Source organism: Neophocaena asiaeorientalis, unplaced genomic scaffold (genome assembly GCF_003031525.2).
Source record: "Neophocaena asiaeorientalis asiaeorientalis breed wild unplaced genomic scaffold, Neophocaena_asiaeorientalis_V1.1 scaffold4, whole genome shotgun sequence".
In the NCBI taxonomy this organism is placed as follows: Eukaryota; Metazoa; Chordata; class Mammalia; order Artiodactyla; family Phocoenidae; genus Neophocaena; species Neophocaena asiaeorientalis.
In genome coordinates this window covers 6,084,576-6,106,939 of record NW_020173682.1, presented here as the reverse complement: position 1 = coordinate 6,106,939, position 22,364 = coordinate 6,084,576, and the positions used below count along the sequence as shown (strand labels likewise).

The following is a 22,364-nucleotide window of genomic DNA, read 5'->3' as shown; positions in this document are numbered from 1 at the left end:
TGAAGACAGGCTCGCCAGCAGCGCTCCCTCATTGGTCGGTACGTGAAAACAAAGCAGAGCCCTGATTGGTGGAAGCCCTGTAGCTCCTCTCCCCCTTCCCCAATCATCGAAGCTCCGCCTCCGCCCGCTCCGCCCCCGGGTGGCTGCAGAACCAGCTGTTTCGTGTACCAGCTAGCTGCCTTCCTTAAGGGAACCCCGGATGCCCAGGTTCCTTTGCTAGAAGCGAGCTTCCTTATTCCACCAAGAGTCTTTGATTTCCGTATGAACTTGTTGAATAGCAGCTAATCCTAAACATCGCTTAGATTTAGAGCGACCTCTTGGGTGTTTTTTAAAATGCTGCCTAAGATTCACAGGGAAATTGGCATATGCAAAAAGAAGGTGTGAAATGTTTTCACCCCTGGCGAGATTATGCTGTGTTTTTTTGTTTTTGTTTTTGTTTTTTACCTTTCCGTGTTCCATATTGAACGTGTATTACTTGTATAATTAGAAAAAAATGTTTAATAGGACATGAATAAGTTACACAGAATGGTAAAGGCAAACTTTGAGGATATCCGTGGGAACTAATCCTTCCGCAACAGAAGAAAATACAGTAATAAACGCAAAACCTGAGAGCCATCAAAAAAGTACATTCTGGTATCAGCCCCCTTCAGCTGTCTTAAAGAACTTTATAACTATGACTGAGCTGTCTTAAAGAACTTTATAAATACTCTTTCCATATAACTACTATTTGCCCAACATATAGTGTATAATGAACTGCCCAGTAAGCAGATTCATAGCAAGAAGTGAGAATACAAAATACACAATAAAGCTTTAATCAAAAGATTAGACTACAGAAAGAAATTTAGAAGATAAACTGGAGAACTCAGCTAATGGAGGGAATTTTAAGAAAGAAAGGAACGTGACAGCCCTCGGAGATGAGACTTAGATTTTGAAGATTGAAGCAGAGGGAGGAGGGAGTGGAGATGAAGACCTACAGTCATCTGAGCTCTCAGACCACGCCAGCCAGTCTAGAAAGGGGGCGAAGTATATCTCACCTGGGGACCACACTCGCTTAACCCTCTCTAGCTGCTTTCCCCTTCTATTTGTTCTCTTTGTCATTCCCACGAGGTTCTGAAATAGGCTATTTGAAGTGAAGCACTTCACCCAACAGCTCCATAAAACTTATAGTGTTGAGAAAAAATGCAGATTGGCAAAAGTCAAACGTAAGGAAGGAAAGGAATGTTAAGGTAAACATGAACTTGAAGTGATGTAAGGACAAGAAACCTAATACAAAGAATGAGACAAATCTTTTTTTCTCTCATTTCTGGAGAGTAAGGTAAAGCTCTTTGGAGGACAGAGTAACCTCATTACCTAACAAAGACTTTTTTATAGAACCCTTGTAAGAAATGGAATTCTAAACGCTAGTCTGAAAATATGTGTCCCAGAGTATTCTGAGAAAGAAACTTAGTGTTGAGATCTAGTTATGTTTAAAAGAAGAAGAAGGGGGTGCGGAGGAGGGAGGGATGAGAAGGGCTTAGCACTCCTAGTAAAGTTTATTCCACAATAACACCTAAGATTCTGTCACTAACATTCTTTCTTTGAGATTAAGTAATTTATATCAAAGATTATTCTTTTATTCACTTACTCACCAAACATGTAATCAATATTAATTACCAAGTACTACTAGTTCCTGCCGTGAACTAGGCACTCTACTAAGTATACTCTTGAACAAGACAGACTGGAAGCTAGTTATCAGCTGGAGAAGACAGATAATGAAACAGTGAACAGGTAAGGTTACAGAAAGGGATCAGGACAAAGAGGGAAACAGTGACCTGAGGGGTGGGGGAGTGACTGTAAATTGGGAAAAGAGAGAGGAATACTCTAAGGAGAAACGCTCTAGAAGAAATGCTAAGATTGGAGGTGCCACCTAAGTGAGAAACCACAGCTCTACACAACTGCAAGGCTATGACATTCCTGGCAGAGGAAAGAGCAGGGCGAAGGCCCTGAAGGAGAAAGAAAAGCGACGTGTTAGAGGAACAGAGAGAGGGCCAGGTGGCTAGGCTGGTGCGGGAGGGTGGTCCCAGACAGGGCAGAGGGGACGGTGGGGCCTGGTAGGCAATGGCGAGAAGTTTGAATTCTATTGCATGGATTCCTGATGTGTTGATCAACACTTCAAGCGTCAGTGAAAGGTAGGCCTTCTCTCCACTTCCCCAGGTGGGCTGTTTTCTTCCAGAAAGGGGCAAAGGAGATTTCTTTCTCTTAAGTTGCTAATATTGCAATAAGATCATTAACTTTTTAAATGGGCGCTCATTGACTACGTCAGTCTATCAAGCATAGATCTATGAAGAGCAAACTATTTGCCAAGGACAGGCTGGGCGTGAGACACAGACCCGGGTGCGGCTATAGGCAAACTAGCTCTGCACAGGCGATGGGGGAATTCAAGGGAGCTCTGAATCAGGAGTCATCCCAGTGACAGGGGACAAGGTTCCAGATCCCGGGGCAACAGCAGATGAACCCTGGGCAGCAGGCAGGAGGAAGGGAATCTGATGCGAAGCCTTAGAGACCATGGCACACAAAAAAATCAACTCTCCGCACATCACAAGCTTGCCTCGCATGGGTGGACCCAGAAGGTGGAGACAAAAACCCACTGGGTGACAACATTCCGAAGGCATGGGGGCTGACAAAGTATGAAAATAAGCTGATCGCTGTTTCACATCATCATCTCCTTCATTTCTTCAACAAAAGTCATTAAAATTAGCAGATACCCACTTTTCACTATGACATTCTTTTTTGGATAGCAATGGGTTAAGAGCGTTAATCCTATTTGACCAGAATTAGGACAGAGCTAAAGCCCCTGGAGTAGAGATCTGTGCTGCTAGTTCCAGCCCTTCCCTGTGCTTGCCGGTGCGCTGTTTCTCAGTTGAAGTTACAATTAGCAGATATCCATAAGGGAAGAGAGACAGCCCCTGCCAATCAGAGGAAAGGCTGGGAAATGTCATAGAATCTCAGTATATCTGACTGATGGCACGTCAAAAGATACAGCAACTAAGAAATTTTAAAATGCAGTCTTTGCAATGTCTGACACAGTGCTTCAAAGCCACTGAAGAGTAATTCCTCTACCTTAATAATAGAGTTCAAAAATTAATTATAAAGATAGAGGGGTGTCTTATAGAAGCCAAAGATTGGTCTGGCCAAAAAGTTCGTTCGGGTGATGTTGTGGGAAAGCCCGAATGAACTTTTTGGCCAGCCCAGTATAAGCAAAAGTAAGCCAGTCTTCAGGAAGGCTGGGAGCCAGAGACGGAAAAGCCATGAGAAACTCAGCTGAAGTTTTCTCTGTCTTCAGACATGCCTCTCTCTACACTTCTGCTCTATTCTTCTCCAGAAAACAGCTTTCCAAGCTCCTGTGTCCGTAAGGAAGAGTAAAGCTACCCCAGACACACACACACACACACACACACACACACACGCACACAAACACACACACGACTGAATCAACTCCCTTGACCCAATCCCAAGTTCTATGGAGAGAAGATATAACTGGCCCAGCTTGGTCTCCCCCTCCCCCCCGCTCCCATCACCTATGGTGTGGGGAGGATGGAGGTCACTGGCATGGCTGCTAAGTACCATCCCTGTTGATGGGCAGAGATGTCCAGGTGAACAGGCACTGGGTAGATGACCAGAGAGGCCTTCATCGTGTCCCCCAGTCAATGAGACTCCATTCTCTACTCAGTGACAGTCTTCCCCTGTCCTTTCACACTGACGTAGAGGCCCCCAGACCACGGCCAGCGTCCTCAATGGTGATTGCTAGCCTTCTTGATATCTCCCTACTCCAGGTGGCTTCCCGACACCAAGTACCCTCGTCTCTTCCAGTTTCAAGTTGCCTTTAGCCTTCTACTAATTCCAAATCCCCCTGTCTGGAGGATACATCTTGACCTCAGTGTATTTAAGGAACAAAAGCACTTGCCAAGTTGGTGACCTTGCTCTCGGCTCTGATGAGACCAGCGTGTAGGGCACGCAGAACCTCAGGGCTGGATGGAAGCGGAAGGCGAAACTCTGCCCAGCACTGTCCCTTCAGCATGCCCTCAGAGGGAAGGAGGCCTGCCCCTGCCCAGGTGAAAACCTGGACGGTCTCATCGCTGTGCTGACGGCTGTTCAGTATTCAAAACCTTTCATCAGTTTAAGCCACAGGATACGGTTTTATTTCAGAAATTTTAATACAAATGCCAATATTTTGATCAACACTTCGAGCTTCATTGACCTGAACTTTTAGCATCCGACTGTGCCTCCCACGACCTAGACAATGCAGTTTCTCCGGCTGCCACCCCCGTAGTTTCTGGTCCCTGAAGCCCACCTTCCACAGGTGTTCCCACTGGAGAAGACCCCTCCAGGTATTCTGACGTCGGCATCTCCAGCGCAGCTCCCTCCTCTGGCCCTCAGGAAACGCTCATACATGCTTTCCCGGCAACAGTGGTGGGCATGCAGCTGCTCGCAGAGCACACGGGTCCCCCTCCCCTGCCCTCTCTCTCTCTCTGAACTGCTGCCTCAAGCTGCTACCTTCAGCCTCTCCGCTTTGGATACCTCGGGTGAAAGTCAGGCATTCCAAATCCCGGAGGACACAAATCAAGCTGCCCTGGTGGTGCTTCTGATGCCCCCTCTCTTGTGAGATAAACAGGAAGAGCTTGGACGAGTGGTTATGTGGGACTCAGCATCGCTTCCCTCAAAGAAAACCTTCATAGATTCTTCCCTACACCCTACCGCTGCCCTGTCATCCGGCTTTGAGTGAGGGATTCTGAAGAGGCCTCAAAGGGCTGAGATATTTCCTTTGAGATTTGCTTCTGGCTCTGGTAACTTTTAGAATTTTACATCTATCGTCTCTTGGTGCCTCAGTCAAAATTTTACAGCTGCATCTTGTCATACTAGTGTGAGTCTCCGAAAACTGCTTTCTTAACACCAAGGACATAGAGCGATAAAAACTTGTTCTCTAAAATCATAGGCTGTCAGAAACTTAGCTGTTTGAGTGTCAGTGAGAATGGAAGAGTCACTCTTTCCTGATGGGAGCCTGTGTGTCCCTTTGACACAAGGACACAGCCTTGGTTTCCTCAGGTGCAGACCTTCGGATAAGAGATCTGGGGAAACAGCGTTCCATGTTTATCTTAACTTTATGGTTACCAAGGAAATAGGACTCTGAATCCACCTTTCAGCTCATACTTGATGTCAGCAAGAATATTACTAAATGTTAATAAAATATGACTGACAGGCTTGCTCTGCTCTGAGTCCATCACAACACAGCCTCACCTAAATCTGACCTGAACTCCACCCTTCCCACACCCGCTGCGATAACGCCGCTCTTCCTTAGTCTGGGGAGGTCCTCTCCGGGCTCCCTCGTTACAGGACCAGAAGCCTGACTACGCGAGACTCCAGGTTTGTCTCTGATGGTGTTTGGCTGCCGGGCTGTATCATCAATGACCAATTCTTCCCAGATCCGGTCACTGGCTCCTAGGTCCCCAGGTTCTGTGTTCATGTCTGCATCTCCTTTCACTGTACCAGCCCCACACTCTCACTGCCACCGCTGCACCATCACCGGTCAGCCCGAATCCTGCGACTACAATGAAATAACACACAAAACACCATAAACAAGCACCTGCAGACACTCACGTCTGCTCGCTCCAGAAGAAGAGCCAGCGGAGGGTATTACAGTTACCCGAAGGGCTCTGCAAAGTTACAGAAGCCCTGAGATACTGATACGATCTCGCCTGCTGTTCTCTCCCCAAATACGCATACTTGACTAACTCATTCCAGCAGTGACCCTGTTGGTGAGGGGAGAGTACCTGCAGGTATGTTCGGGAGGTCGAGAGACTCTGCCTTATCCTTCACTAATCCGGTAGGCCCTTCGTCAAGATTCTAGGTCTATCAATTTGGGGGAAAATTCTTCCTCTGAGCCCAGAGCACCAGCTTGATGTTGCTTACGAGTGAAAGCAAAGAAACTGTCCCCATGGTGACAGGGACTTGGCCTGACTTATTCACCAAGTCTGGCACAGGGTCAGTGCCCAGTGAACGTTTGCTAACTGAATTAATCTGGAACTCATTTTAAGATGGGCGGGTTTCAATCCACCAGTTGTACCTGAGCAAGAAGCACCCATCCAAATGACTAGCAGTGACTGTGGCCTATCTGGCAACTCTTCAAGATTGGATTCTGATGCAGTTGGCAACTGACTTTCTCCTCAAGGGCTTCTAGGTGTGAACTGAAAGCTGTCCAATAACTCTTAGCAAGAGGGGTGAGGAATGACAGCATGATATGTGGGTGAATGAACCTTGATTACCAATGATCCCATGAACACAAGGCTGTACGTGGGCCTCAGCATAGCTGTCACCAAGTGTGTTACAGTGAGACAGTTAAGGACCTCGGGGCTGATGAGACACATTAAAGAGACTGATAATTGCTTAAATGCCGGTGTGCTTACCTGAGGAGCCTCAGCCTGTGTGTGGTCTCGGGTGTGCCTGTAAGACATGCCTATCTGACGGTCACACACACACAGGCGCACACACACACGCACGCACACACACGCACACACACACACGCACATTTAAGTTCCTCGTACTAAATCAAATGTGCCTCCATCCTCCCAAGTTTGGAAAGCTGTTAATTTGAAGTTTGGAGTAGTTTTGAAACACTCTTCAGGGACTTCCCTGGTGGTGCAGTGGTTAAGAATCCACCCGTCAGTGCAGGGAACATGGGTTCGAGTCCTGGTCCAGGAAGATCCCACATGCCGCAGAGCAACTAAGCCCACGCGCCTAGAGCCTGTGCTCCGCGACGAGAGAAGCCACTGCAATGAGAAGCCCGCGCACCGCAACAAAGATAGGCCCTGCTCGCCACAACTAGAGAAAGCCCGCGCACCGCAACGAAGACCCCATGCAGCCAAAAAAATATATATATATGTATAAATTTATAAAAAAGAAGAAAAAAACACTCTTCAATCCATGGCATTTGAGGTGAGCATAAGACCAAAAAATTTTTAATTGCATTTGGCATTTTTGAAAAAGACCAAAACTCTTTTCGCCATGATTATAAAGTGAGAACAATGATAACTTATCCCAAAATGAGTCCTATCTCTATTTAGCCACACTCATTGTGAAAGAACAGCCCCAAGGTACAAAGAATACCTTCACTTTGCAATGCTTATGATTGGAATAAGTGTTTTACATTGAGAAAGAAACGCATCGATAGAAAAGTTGAGAAAAAATAGAGTGAAATGAGTTACTCAGAACTTATATTTAATTAATAGTCATCTTTGTACTTACCTTGTTGAGCTCACAAGGGAGAGAGCCACAAGCAAAATCACTCTTGTTCTACTTTTGTTCCCCAGAGCCTACGATCCACCATCCTTCGTTAACTAGTGCTGACCTGGAAATGAGAAGCTTCCTCATCAAGCCACTTGGAAAGTGAGTGACTCCTTCCTGTACACAGAAGATTAAGAAATGTGTAAGGAGGAGCCATCGCAGAATGGAAAGCCTTGGTGCCGCGGCAGAAGAAACAATCTGCGGGTATGCACACACAGACGTTGCACTGCCAACTAAGACGGCGCTTTAGGAGACGGCACTCTTGTTTTGTTGCCTCTATTTTCTTAACTCATGTAGTTTTCTCATGACTACACCTTTATCCCCAAATTCCCTCTCCCTGGTAAATGAGCAGGAAACAAAAGAACTTAATAGATAAGTCTCTGAGATCTGAGTTTAAATTCTAAGATTAAAAAAAAGAAACCATGTAAGCAAAAAAGATAGAGAGAGACACACTAAATAATAATACATTTGAGATTACAGACCTGACTGATACCACCTCAGGCAGGTGATCAAGGCCAATGTCAAGAGTGATGACAAGTCATGTTGACAGTGTGTGTGGTCTTCCTTCCCAGAACCCCGAACCTCCGTCTAAGCATGGGAGAAACAGCAGACAAATCCTAACAGAGGAGCATATGCTACAAAATAGTTAACCAGTACTACTCAAAACTGTCAAGGTCCTCAAAAACAAGACAGGTCCGAGCCCGTCACAGCCAGGAGCAGGTTAAGGAGACGTAACAAGTAAACGTAATATGGTAGCTTAGATGGGATCCTGGAAGAGAGAAGCAACGCCGTGTAAAACTAAGGAAAGCTGGATAAAATATGGGCTTTGGTTAATCACAATGTATCGATATTGGTTCATTAATTGTGATGAATGTGCTAGGTTCCTGAAAGGGAAAACTAGGTGTGTGGTATATGAGAACTCTCTGTACTATCTTTGTTATTTTTCAATAAAGGTAAAACTGCTCTAAAAATGAAGTTGACTTTTAAGAGATTATATATATGTACGCGCACGTGTATATATGTATATACGAAGGATACTAAAGTAGCTCAAGAGCTCAGTGGAAGATCTGGACACCCAAGGTTGGGAAGAAGTAGTCAGGTCCGCAGCAGCCTCTCTCAACTGTGGCACTGCATTCAGTGCGACTCAGCTCTGTCATCCCTCAGGCACTGTGTCCCTCGGTCCCACACTTCAGTCCCCAAAGAGAAGAGCCCATTGCCTGCGCCTGGCTGTCTTCACCCTGCCCAGGTTTTGGTGCTAGAATCACGGCTGCTGTCCCCATGCCTGTGTCCAGGCGACCAGTTCATAAAAGGGGAAGCTGTGACCCAGGCAGGTCCTTTCTGGAAATACTGAGTAAGATGCTGTAAGTTAAGAGGCTTAGCTGATAAAGTCAATATCCTAAAACTTCAAGGCCAGATGTCCCAAAACAAAGGGCAAAGGAGCATCCCTGTCATTTGCATTTGCCATTTTACATGCTAGAACAGCTCTTCTGTTGATTACTACATTTTATGAAATCAAGATTCATAAAAACTGATTTCTAAAAGAAATTGGTTTAGCCCCCAAGGACTCACGCCAACTCTCCTGACTTCTAAATACAATTCCTTAACTTTTTAAAAAACGATTTTAAGGCAAGTCTGCAAAGGTTCACGGTGATGGAAACCATGGAAGTTTTGCCACATTGGTGCAGAGGCAGGGAGACCAGTGCAACGGAGACCCCCTAGGAGAGGCCTGGGATGGTCAACGACTGAAGGGCTGCCGCCCCCCAGCCTCTGCCAGGCCACGTGGCTGGCGCCTTGGCAGAAATTAGGAAAAGACACCACTCTTCAAGATACTTCACTTCCGTTTGCTGGAAATTTGCTGTAATATGCTGCTTTTGGTAGAACAAGACACTTCAGTGCCACCTGCCAGGAACGATAAAACTACAAACGTGTGATACCTGTGACATAACCACGGTTGCCTGTGTGCTGTCACTACACGACCCTGTGCTGTCACTCCGGGCGCCACCGTCTGCTACGAGCAAGTGTCATTGATTTAGAGCTTGGCAAGCTTGAGCTCACTTTCATGCCTCCTTGTATATGATTCTCCCAACAGAGTGGGCATTCCAACTGTCACAGGTAATCGTTACTTTGTTTACCTCGGATTGAAATAAAGAACTCTTGCACTGATCCCGTAATTGCAATGCCTTTAACCGTAACAGCGGGGTAACAGCAGCTGTGGTGCTGAGGTGTTACGATCTTTAAGTGGGAAAACACCTCAAAGCACTGTGCATGGGACCTCACAGACCACGAGGTCTCCCTGGATTCCTGGTTCCTCCTTCCCTACACAAAAACATTGCACGGCTCACCAGAGCAGGCTGGGATTCTCTGATGAAAAGCCGTAGGACTGTTCTCCCGGAAGCGCTCTCAGATACACAGTACTCCAGCTCTGTGCGCTGGGACACGGAACGGTGTTTTACCTGCCCAAATCCGAATAATCACCACCAGTAGGCAGTGTGTGTTTGTTTTTTCTGCGAAAATTGTACTGCAAGAAGCAGGCTATGACTTCTGTTTATTCACCAGAGAACCAACTTCTGCATGTAATGTAATGAAGCTTTAGAAATCCCTTTCAAAGACATTTTCTCCTTGAAAAAGGTTTGCTTGCTTCATTTATTTATTCAGAATGAGACTGTGTCTTAAATTAGCTGAATTTTGAGTTATGTTTGGCTACACTGAAGTAAATAAGGACATAAATTCACAGGGGGTATTTAAATATTGAAAATTCCATTCATAAAAATACACATTTATCCATACAAATGAACCTTCTGGTGCCCTTCGCTGCCTCCAGAAGGGAAACTGCTCTGTTGAAGGCACTGTGGGGATCATTTGTTTACTTCCTCCAGTCACACCTGGGACTTCTCCACGTAAAGGAATCAGTCAGTGTCTCTGGAGGGGAAAAATCTGAGAGATGAACATGAATTGAAGGAAAAGAAATGAGTTGAGGGAGAGAAATGCCTTGCAGGAGGGACTTCCTTTGGGGTTCAGCATGGTTAAACTGTTTGAAGGAGCAACGAGCGATGTATGTTTGGAGAAGAATGAGGATACCAGCTGGGATGGAAGATTTCTGTAGGGAAGGGTCGGACAACGATGGGATGACCTAGATTTCCAGGCTGAGAAAGTTGGATCAGGTCTGAAAGCCAGCAGGAATTGCTAAAGCTTTTTAGCTTGTAAGGAAAATGGTATTTAAGGAAAATTAATCTGGTAGGGGAAAAAAGACTGTTTCAAAGTAAAATCATTGAAATTATTTTTTATTTTTGGCAATACTAGTGAGAAAGAGGACCCTTCCAATCAGCCTACTTAAAAAAATAGACTATTGAAGTTACCAAATACCTAAGGATAGTGGAGCTGGTCCTGCTGAAATGACTGCATATTCTTTCCATACCCCATTTGCCTTACATGCTCTTAATATTCAGGGTGAGTGCCAAATCTCTGTTTCACAAAGATTTAAAATTAAAAATTTTAAATGATTATTTCATTTCTATTCATTTCTTTTCAAATCATCTATTTCCACATGTTCAATTTCTAATGTGTCTTTTGGTGGGTGTGTGTGTGTGTGTGTGTGTGTGTGTGTGTGTGTGTGTGTGTGTGTGTGTTTTACAGTGGTTTGTTGCAGATGAAGGCCCTGGGAAAGGCCCGTGATGCAGCTCGCCCCCTCACTGTAACCGGAAGTGATCTTGGGAAAACAGGGCTCTCCCTGAGCTCAGCATCCTGGGAGGAAGAGGCCTACCCTGGGAGCCCCTCAGGGCCCACAGCCCATTGTGAAACACTCTGATCAAGAAGCTTCCTTCCCACAGGGCACCCAGGAAGCTCACCAGTCCCAGATCTATGCCTCACCCGAACTTGGATCTGGAAGGTTTCAAACCTTAATGATGCTGCTAGAAGCCAGAAAGAAGAGCTGGCATTTCACATATGTAAGCAGTTTTCTATCCTGCAAAAGAGAGAGACCAGAATATATCTTTGGGGCAGTCTGTTTTGGAAAACCAGAAAGAGGTTAATTACAGATCTGTAAATAGACACCAAATGAGAAAGACCTTTTCATGCTCTGTACATCTAAATTGCTCCCTGTTAAGTAAGAGTGACAGTGAACACCTGTTAAATATCTTACCTGGATTCTGGCATTCAGTCCTCACAGTAAACACCGTGGGATATATATTATTCTCTCTATTTTACAGATGAGAAAAGTGAGGTTAGGGTAATTCTGTTAGTTGTCCCCTTTTTTTTGGTCACGCCATATGCAACTTGTGAGATCTTTGTTCCCCGACCAGGGATTGAACCCGTGCCCTTGGCAGTGAAACCATGGCGTACTAACCACTGGACCACCAGGCAATTCCCAATTGCCCAAATTTAGATGATTAATAATTGGCAGAGCTGGGGATTAAACCCGTCTGCCTCATGTCAGAGTCAAAACCCTCAACTGTCATCCTTAACCCTTCAGATTACATTTTCTTTATAGAATTTTTTTTAAGAATTTATTTCGACTGCACTATGTTTGCAAGCCATTACTTGTTTTCGTAGATATGTGTGTTTAGCTTTGCAGATACTCATGGGAGATTAAAAAAAACCCTGCTTTTCTGAGAAATTTAGAGAAACACTGGATACATTTGGGGCCACTTCTGGGCCACAGGATGAAATGAATCGCACAGCCAAGGAAGGAGCCAATCTTCCAACTCACGTAAGGAGTCCTGTGCTCCGGGACCTGGGACCACCTAGCAGCATTGACCCTGACAACGAGAAGTAGAACAGGAGAAAGCCAGTGGAGACCCTGCGTTGACTGACCACATGAAAGCTGCAGTGTATGTAGTCCCTGTCCTGAAGAAGTAGTATTGAGCTAACCATTAGCTCAGAGGCCTAGAAGTTAACGTTTTTACTACGCGTCTAAAGGAAATGCTCATGACTCAAGAGCAGGGAGAGAGAGGGAGGCAAGAAGTTTTGCGTGACAAAACTTTGAAAAATCCTCCCACGCCCACCTCTGCCCTCCATCCTCCACAAACACAGCAGGCAGTCCCCAGACCTCTCTCTGTCACTCTCAGCTCTCCCTGGCACCCAGGCCTGCTGGCTCTTGTCACTCCTTGACGCAGTCTCTTCCCTTTGATTCCTACTCACCATCCTCTCCCGTGGGTGAAACTCCATCCTTGCTGGAGTACATCCCTGCTGTCACTTCTCCATTTTCTCTGAACCCAAATCCAGCACCATAAAAGCCCAGCAACTAAGCTGAGAAAGACAAAATTCCCTTTAGCAGGTGTAAAAGGGGAAAAGCCATGAACACTCACATGTTAATGGGACTTTACTTTTGCCATGTTATCACGTGAGGACCAGGTGAAACTTGGGTCCCCCAGTTCTGCATGAGCATCTCCTTCTGCTTCCGCTAAGAAGTCTCGGCCAAAACTAGGCACTGCTTTTCCCAAATACAAGCCCTATGCTGGGGAAAGACTGCCGCTTGAAGAATTATGAAATGACCAGGAAACGGCAGATGAGGAAGTTCAGTCTCCAGCCCTGGAGCCACATGGATGGGGCTTGATGACGTAGGTGCTGGTTGACCACGGACGTGTTATTTCACCTCTCAATGCCCTGGTGTCCTCATCTGCAAAACTGGGGTCCGGACATTCATTAAACCAATATTTATCGAATGTCTACTACGTGCCATGCCCATGTTAGGTTCTGGGGATACACAATGAACAACACAGAAAAACAATCCCTGCCCTCATAAGCATACCTTCCAGTGGGTTGATAATAGCCATATTTACCTCTTAGTAGTTACTGTGAGAATTAAATGAGATAATAATAATAACACTGAACACCTATGTATGTCATGATTATTATGTTCAGAAAGACTGTAAGTACTTGGCATGTTTATTAATTCAAGGAGACTTTACTTTTTCTTGGCCGTCTAGTGGAGCCTGTCAGGGATGGGACACAAGAGAAACAAAACATACTGAGATGATTGCCCAAACAATGAAAAGTTATATGATATTCAAAGTACTTCTTTTTTCTTAACACATTAAATAATAAGATCCAGTGACACGTTTAATGGTACCATAACTTTGAAAAACTAACGAGCCCAGATGTAACTAATTTCCACATTCAAGTTCACAGGCATCCACTGGCTTGTAGACCCCAGGATTAATTCAACCATCATCATAACCCTATTATCATTCTTATTCCTTCTTATGGATGAGGAAACTGCAGCACCGAGAGGTTACGTGGCTTGTCCTCGGCTCCTAAGTGATGGAGCTGCGATCTGCTCCACGGCCAGCGTTCTTAACACAGTGTAAGGTTGAGGTCGGGGCTTGCCTCATGGTCAGGGTCAAAACCACTGGCTGGTAGTTGAAAGGAGTAATTGAATACGTAGTAGAAGCGTTAGTAAGAGAGTGTATCTAGGGGATGAGGGATAGTCTGTACCAGTATTAAGAAAACCCTTAAAGGGAAAAACTCCACTGTGTAGCGATGAAGACAAGGTAGGACACAGTGCCTACCTTGATCCTGAGTCTCGGAGGCTCGTCCAAACCCAGTGCTGCCTGGCTGTGAGCGTCCATTCCGGAGCTGAACACCAAAGACTCTGGGGTATGTGATGATGCAGGGGAATGTTCTTGGGTTGATGAAAACCTCTTATTTTTATTTGTATAGTCCCACATTAATTATTGGGATTTTTCTGTACTTCTAGTAGGTACTGTCACCAAAAGACCCTAGCACCTAAATCATCATGGCAGAATAAAAAGAACACTTTTCATCTTGCAGAGAAGGGTGGCTGCTTTTCTCCCTGCTGTCATCTGGAAACATGAGAGGTCAGAGGGGCAGGGATGGAGGAGGTCCCCCAGGCCCCCTATAAATAGTCATTGAATTGAAAGGTGTTGAAAAGGGAAAGAAACTTACACTTCTCCAAATGGTGACAAGCCACACTTCAGCTGCAATTTTTTAAAAGAAAAAGACCAACAAAAGAAGTCCAGAGCATTAGTGCGGGCAGCTTACTGCCCAAGAGGAGTGAGCGCACCCCGCCGAGGCCGATGGAGCCGCGTGAGACGATTTCCTCTTTCCCACAAGTCTGCCGTGGAAGGCATTTTTCTAATTTCTGTCCACAGCATATTTTTACTGTGACAAGGCACTTGGTTCCTTAACATTCACCTGGCACACTGCTCCCATCAGCGAGGCAGAAAACGTGGCAGGGTGTGCCCTGTCCCACCATGAAGGTAAATGCCCATCGATTCACCAGACGGTTCGTGAACCCCTGTCCCAGGCTCTACCTACAAACCTCAGGACTAACGTGCAAAAGGGAGTTGAAGTGCTGGTGGCCACCAAGCCCAGCGCTCAGCCTTGATGACCCAGAGTATCAGCTAACGGCAGAGGGTACGATGACGTTGAAGATGCCGGAGCGTCTGCACACATTCCTCTCCAGGTCATCAGCCTTGACTTGGGAAAGGAGCACATGTGACCAGCTGCACTGAAAAAACACCATCGTGAACCTTCGCAGAGAAACCAGATGGCTCCAGGCCGACGGTAAAAATAGCTCCTCACACAGCACAGCCCAAACTAGAAGCAAGGCAGTGCCTTAGGGCCTCTCAGGTTTTGATTTCAACTGGCCAAAAAGGTTAAAAAGCATTTTCACTCAACTGAGAGAAACTGCCTTGGAAAGAGAGGTTAAAAATACAAGTGTTCTACATTTTACCTGGCTTATTTCATATTCATTTGACTGTCACCAGCAAAAGAATGAAAAGTATCTCCAGCTAGATAAAAAAAGTATTTGTCTTTCTTCTTGTTTGACCATAATAAGAAAAACTGGCAGATCAGCGTGTAGCTCAGTAAAGAACTTCTTCAATACGTGTGCTAATGGGAAGAGTGGACATGAAAACTTGTGCTTTATATTTAATGATGTTTAAAGACTCAGATTTACAGACTTCTTGGAGCTCTAATTTGTTTATTTTGTTATTTATTTCACAGAAGCTGTTTAATCCATCTCCCATTGCTCCAGTGAGGTTTCTATTTCTACCAATGGGGGTGAATCACCCTTGACCACTTAGGGATACGTTTAGAACATGATTTTTCAAGTCAGGACCCAAGTGCAATTCTGATTCCCCAGCCAGAGCCTAGAAGCTCAGCACACTAGTGGCCATTGTGCTCTGCCTTGGTGTTGGCCTTGGTGCACTGATTGTATTACACAGAACAGAGGTGATTGGAAGAGTTCCACAGACCAAAAATAGCTCGGATAATAAGTCCTTACAGGACAAGAGGAAGTAAGTGGCATTTGACTTGGGGTTCCCTCCGTCCCCTGACCTGGTGAGCAAGAACACGCTTTTGTATCTTTCAGTTGTTGAAACTGACGTGGTCTGGGTCCACATTCAATCAGCAAAGAAGTACTTGTCCTCACACACAGTGCTGTTCTGTCCCGGGAACCGTGAATGCTTTTCTTATTCGACTTAAACTTCTAGTGCCTCATTAATAGAATAGACCCTTGATGCCTGGTTACTAAAAAATCTCAGCTCTGTTGGGATTTACTTTTGAGTTCTTAATAAAAGATAAAAATAAGTAAAACTGAATCTAATTAGAACTTTTACCTACACGCAATAAATAGTTTCAGTGTTCAATTCCACATCTTCAAAAGTATAGAATAATTGTTCTTGAAGGTCTATTTTATAGTTTTTAAAGTGTGAATCCCTTGAAACTGAACATTATCCCTAGTGTTCCTTTTTTTCAGTAGGGCAGAATTTTAATACGACAAGGATGAGGTTTGTGAATTTATAACAGCCCTGGTAGGATTCTCAGCTTTTTCTCTCTGAGTGTCAGGAGTTAGCTCAGAGTCATTTCTGAGAAAAGAAAAGTAAAATCCTTCCACCCACCTTGAGACTTTTCCTTAACTATTTTTTTTATTAAAAGTTGATTTCCATTCCAAAAAGAGAAACTCATAGCTCTGATCTTATTTTTCTACCTAACAGAAGAAAAGTTTACATGCTTTTCTCCTCCATTGGAAGACTTCCATAATTATAAATATTTTGACCCATGTTTTCTTGTAATACCTCGTGGTTCTATTTTTAGCATTTACATTTTCTATAGAGCTGGAATTTATTTTGGTGTAAAGAATAAAATAGGGCTTCCCTGGTGGTGCAGTGGTTGAGAATCTGCCTGCTAATGCAGGGGACACGGGTTCAAGCCCTGGTCTGGGAGGATCCCACATGCCGCGGAGCAACTAGGCCCATGAGCCACAACTACTGAGCCTGCGCGTCTGGAGCCTGTGCTCCACAACAAGAGAGGCCGCGATAGTGAGAGGCCCGCGCACCGCGATGAAGAGTGGCCCCCGCTTGCCACAACTAGAGAAAGCCCAGGCACAGAATTGAAGACCCAACACAGCAAAAGTGAATTAATAAACTCCTACCCCCAACATCTTCTTAAAAAAAAAAAAAAAAGAATAAAGTATAAACCCAGTTCCGTATAACGGCTTTCCATTTGTCCAAATACAATGTGGCAGTGACTTGAAACACTTTTATTCCATACTAAGATTTATGTATACCGGCCTCTCGGTTCTTTTCCATTGCCATATCTATTTTAATTACCACAGTTTTAACCAGTGTATTTTTTATGTTGCCACATTGTTTTAACCACTGTATTATGTATCATAACACATTTTATATTTATTATGCCATATATTAAAATGTATTATAAAGAGATACTGTTCATCTTTTCTCTTCTTTTCCAAAATTGCCCTGTCTACTCCTTGAACCTCTTAATAATCTGTGGCCTAATCGATCAAGTCTTCTGGCCGCCTCCCTCTCCTCCAATTGGTTGGGATACCTATTATTAATTTAGATAGTACAAATATTTCAAAATGTTCCTTGTGCTGAAGCATAAAAATATTCAGTATTCCTTGAATACTTCCTCCTGAAGTTTATTCCTAAGTGCTTAAGGTTTTTGGTTTGTGGTTGTGACTGAGTGAATGCTCTCTCTCTTACTTGATACTTTCATTTTCTTTTTTGAGTTTAGGAAAGTATTGATTTTTTGCACATTACTTTTAAAACTAACAGCTTTGCTATATTCTTTTAATATTTCTAATTGTTTTTCAGTTGTGAAACTTTCTTTAGTAGATAATGCAAAACTGAGTCACATTTGTACTTTAAATCATCAAAATATAGAGTCTGAAATAATGAAGTTTTGCTGTAACTGAGGACATGCACATTTCTATACATCTTTTTAGCTTTCATATCTTTACAGATTTGAACCTTGTCCAACAGGAACAAGATAAAAATGAAGGTGTAGGGCCCACTCTCAGCCCATTGGCTAAAATACCCTGATCATAAGCACTTGTTTCCCATTCTCTTTATTACAGGTTTTCGCTTTTGTACAATGGAAAGAGTGATAATTCCTCTTTTCTCCCTACTTTGAGGTGATATGAGGATGAGTGAGACAATGAAGCCAGATGCTGTGAATAGCTTCCCAACAGATGCCACACTGCATCCACCAAACACGTCTGCCAGTACTCACCAATAAAACTGCTACCTGCAGGTTTTAGTGTTGGTAAGAGTGGAGTAGCTTGTATTGTACTTGCCTTACTTTTGATATAACAATTATAAACTCTGAAATTTTTTTTTTTAATGATTTGAAGGCACTGGGGAGAAATTGGTTGAAAGCGTCAGGCAGTGTGGGGTGGCTGGGAGTCAAGAAGAAAGCCGAGACTTACTGGACTGAGGGGTAGAAGATGGAGAATGGGGCAGTGGAGTGGTGGATACTGAGGGTGGAAATCCTGGAACAGAGGGAGCCGCAAAGTCGGAATGCAAACTCCTCTCAAACCCTCTACTGACTCAAACTGTGCATATGTTGGGTGGACTGCAAAACATCTAGCAGAAAACAAAAGGCACAAGACAAAGAGATGAGGACAGATTCTAGCTGTTCCCACCACAAAGCAAACAAAGTTTAGAGTTTTGAAACCTACCAAGTTAGAGGGGTTCGGTAAACATCTCAGAGTTATTCTGAAACCTTAAAAGGGCCCTCCCTTACAGTAAACATTATGTCCCAGGACTGCAGGGTTCACCCCAGGAGTAAGGGAGAAACCAAAACAGACCTGCCCTCAATACATGTTAAACAAAGACTCCACAAGTTAGAGTAGGTCACTCAGTAATTTAACTGCCTGCTATTACAAAAATCAACACTCTTCAAGGAATATAAGAGATTCTGTAGTGTCTACAATGTATCATCTACAATGTCCTGTATACCATTAAAAAATTACTATATATGTGAAGAAACAGGGGAATGTAATCCATAGTTAAGAGAAAAATCAGTCAGTCGAAATATATTCTGAATGACTAAGATGTTGGAATTAGCAGATATGAATTTTTTTAAAGCAGATGTTATAAATAAGTTCCAAAAAATAAATGATAAGATGGCCATAAGGGGTGAGCAGATGGAAAATCTCAGAAAAGAAATGGAAACTATACTTTAAAGAGGAGGAGAAGGGGGAGGGAAGGAGAAGGGAAGAAGAACCAAAATGAAACTCTAGAGCTGACAAGTATAATATCTGGAACGAAAAAAACTTCCTGGATGGGCTTCACAGCCAATGAAGAAGCAGAAGAAAGGGTCTGTGAATCTGAACACAAATCAGTAGAACTTATCCAATCTTAAAAAACAAAAACAAACAAACAAAGAAAAAGAAAACACCTGAAGAAAAAGAGAAAAGGGATCCAAAAAAGGTCAAGGTAAAAGGTGTAACTGGATATCTTTTGAGGACCCCATCCAAATCAAGGTTTGATCAATCCATGGCTCAGTGAGCTCTCGTAGAACTGCTTCCAAAGGCCTCACTTCCTGGATGAACAGCTTAATTTAGGCCACCTCTCCACTCCTTCCCAGCCCCGTGAACCTCAGCATCATCCTTGCGGATCCAGTGGAGACTATCCTAACGGAGGGGAGAGTGCCTGGAAGCATCTGTCAGTTTTTTGGAGGCGGCCTCCTAATTGTAGCAATGAAACGACCCTTGACTCCCCCAGTAAGGTAGAGCGCTCTACAAAAATTAGTTGAGTGAATGATTGTACAATCTGAAGGAAAAAGAACATGGGAGACTGAGAAGGCTCCTGAGAAAGTGGCCCATGGTATTGACCTGCTGACTCGACAGGAGCCGAAGCATGGCCAGAAGAAGATGGATGAACTGAGCCAAAAAACCAAAGGTTTAGGAAGTGGAGGTCTCAGAGAGATCCAAAACAGACGTAGTTGGAATAAGGCGGTAAAGGAACCGGAGGGGAAAAAAGGCTCTGCCCAAAGAGTGACCACAAGATTCAAGAGGCAATCTTCTTACAGGAGATGGCAGGACGCAGAACTGCCTAGCCAGTCCAGATCCTTCAAAGGAAATTTGCACATCCACGCAGACCCAGCAGGGGAGCTCACAAAATCAGCAGAAGCATTGGTTCTTCATCTTCTCCAGAACTGAACTCTTGATTTCCTCCCCCATCTTAGCAAATGGCACCTCCAGCTGCCTAATTATGTCCTATAGGAAACCTGGGAGTAACGTTTTATTCTTCCCTTTCCTCGCTCCCACATTCAACCTCTCGAGAACTATTGGTTCTTCTGTCTCCACCGTCACCACTCTGTTTCAGGCTGTTATCACCTTTGTGCCAAACTATTGAAATAGACGTTTATTTGATTTCTCTGCTTCCCACTCTTGCCCACCTTCATCTTTTCTCTACACATCAACCCCCGTGACCATATGAGAATATAAATTGGATCATTACTTCCCTACTTAAATCAATAGCTTCCATCACACCTAATACAAAATTCACATTTTTTACTGCACGATCGAAACCCTACTTCCCCAACCTCGTTGCTCACAACTCCTCACCTAGATCGTTATATTCCAGTCTCACCAATATTGTACAGACTAACACCAGTATGGCAAACTCCTTCCTCTTCTAGCTGGACACCTTCATGGAATATCTTCTTTCTCTCTTTGTGAATTGATCTCCTACCTGTACCAAATGTCTGACTCCTTCTTTTCCTGTGGATCTCCACTGAGAAGGCCACTTCCTCAGAGACGCCTTCCCTTACTTCCTTGTCTGAAGTCGATCTTGGCTATTCTCCCACTCAGTACCCTATTCATTTTGTGAGACTTATGCCAACTTGGAATTAAGCATTTTTTTCCTTGTTTATTTACCATCTTCCTGCTAGAAGATGAGTTCAGTGAGGGCACAGTCACAGCAGTTTTGTTCAGCTCAGGACCCAGCACACTGTAGGTGCCCCACAAATATCTGATAAATGACTGAATGGAGGGAGACATCTTCAGAGTTCATGTAGACCCCCTCCCACTTCCCAGCTCCTCAATGAGTAGACCTGCCTTCAATCTCTTCCCCACACTAATCTCACGGAGAACAGGGGCCTCAAGCAAGTAAAGCTATAAGTTCCTGATGTAAAGTCCTGGGGAGGTCGTTAGACACAATTTCAAGTAAATTTAGCTAAAAGTCATGATAGGAATTGTAAGGCAAGAAACCACATAGCCAATACCATAGTGCACTCACTATTCAATCCCGATAACTGGTCTTGTTCACCCATATTTTAGCAAATCAGCCTGAGATAAAAATGATCATACAAACAAAAGATGCTATCCCCAAAAGTGATTTTCAGTTTGTAGTTTTAAAAATATTATCTTTACCTAGAAAAGCAGAACAATTTTTATTCTCACATTTCATCTCTTGGTGTTACAGAGGTCACGGACACAGGCTTTAGACATTTAGAAATTATACGTTCTACCCTCGATACGGGAGTATGGTGCCACCGACTCACGTTAACCGAGCAGCCATTCGTTCTGTTTATCCAGCTGTGGTACTGGCTGGGGTTACCCCATCTACCCTTTCCTTGAGTTCTCTTTCCAGCTACCCTAAGACACTAGGGAGCTTTTATTCTTCTAGAAATTAAGTGACCTGCGAATCTCGGTTTCATTAGCACCATGTTTTAAGAAATTTAGGTAGAATTTGAGGCACACGCACTGCCAGTGTGTCAAATGTGTGTCTGTGTGGGTGTCTGCGTGTGATTAATAAATTACAGGTGGCTTATCTTGCTACCGTATTTCTGCTTCCCATCCATTCCCTGAGGACTGTCCTAACCCTATCCTGCCCTCACTCCATTTACGTGACTTATGATGTAAATTAAAATTGAAAGGACATCATTAAAATAGTTTTGAAGCATGTGGGAGTTTAAAAGTTACTGCTTTACAGTTTTGTTTTGTTTGGCAGTTTAGACACATTTTATAACCTAAATAGTAATTTAGAATATGAAGGGTATAAGCCTGTTAGAATTATTATAGCTAGAAAACTTTATCATAGTATGTCGTGCGTATGTACAAAGTCAACATTATTGAGCACTTAAATTGTAGTTTGTATTTTACAATATGTTACCACATTTAACCCTCAAATTATTCTGCAAGGTACATATTATCGTTTGCTTTTTACAAAGGAGGAAACTGGTGCAGAGAGAGATTAAGCACCGCACCAAATGTCCGACAGCTGATACACACATCCAGGATCTGAACTCATCCAAAGTGTCTGGCTGCAAAGGTTGCGCTTACAGCACTGGGAGAATTCTACTAATTTAGCAGAATGTGTTAAAATTCCAGTGTTCTGGAATGTGTTGCTCTAATTCCTGAGTTATGCAGTTACATGGCCCTTTTTAGCACAAGGGTCATAAATTTTCAACTGGAGTAAATCTTTCAGAAGAAACAGGAAACAGCTACACGCAGTTCTGTGATGCTCTGTTTTGCAACATTATACATTTGTGAAACTACCATCACACAGGAAATAATGTAACTAAAGTCTGCTAAAAATATGGCAGTACAAACAACTTTAATCTCCTTTCTTAGAATGTAATTTTTTCAAGCATTTTCAAAGAAACAGTTTCCATTTGAAGAGAGGCCCGTGTAGACACGTTTTAAAGAGAGACTTGGAAAGCACTTGGAATTGATTTTTGTTAAGTCTATCTAGAAACAAGGAGAAGCAGAGGATTCCTCCCAAACATCTGAACTCAGATATATACATAAAATATCTTTGGGCTGGGAGAAA

At 43.8% G+C, this 22,364-nt stretch overlaps 1 protein-coding gene across 6 annotated transcripts in view; it reads right to left on the bottom strand.

Annotated features, from left to right (window-relative positions):
- The window catches only part of MPP7 (MAGUK p55 scaffold protein 7), a 284,418-nt gene that overhangs the window by 260,655 nt on the left and 1,399 nt on the right, over window positions 1-22,364 (bottom strand). For 2 of the 6 annotated variants that reach the window (XR_003003786.1, XM_024750108.1), the window contains exon 1: window positions 7,279-14,012. The exons of 2 other annotated variants lie outside the window; for them this stretch is intronic. The gene's annotated coding sequence lies outside the window, so the exon portion shown is untranslated. Of the gene's footprint in view, window positions 1-7,278; window positions 14,013-20,155; window positions 20,823-22,364 lie in introns of those variants that run through there. 2 more of the 6 variants (XM_024750115.1, XM_024750116.1) reach the window with 2 other exon arrangements.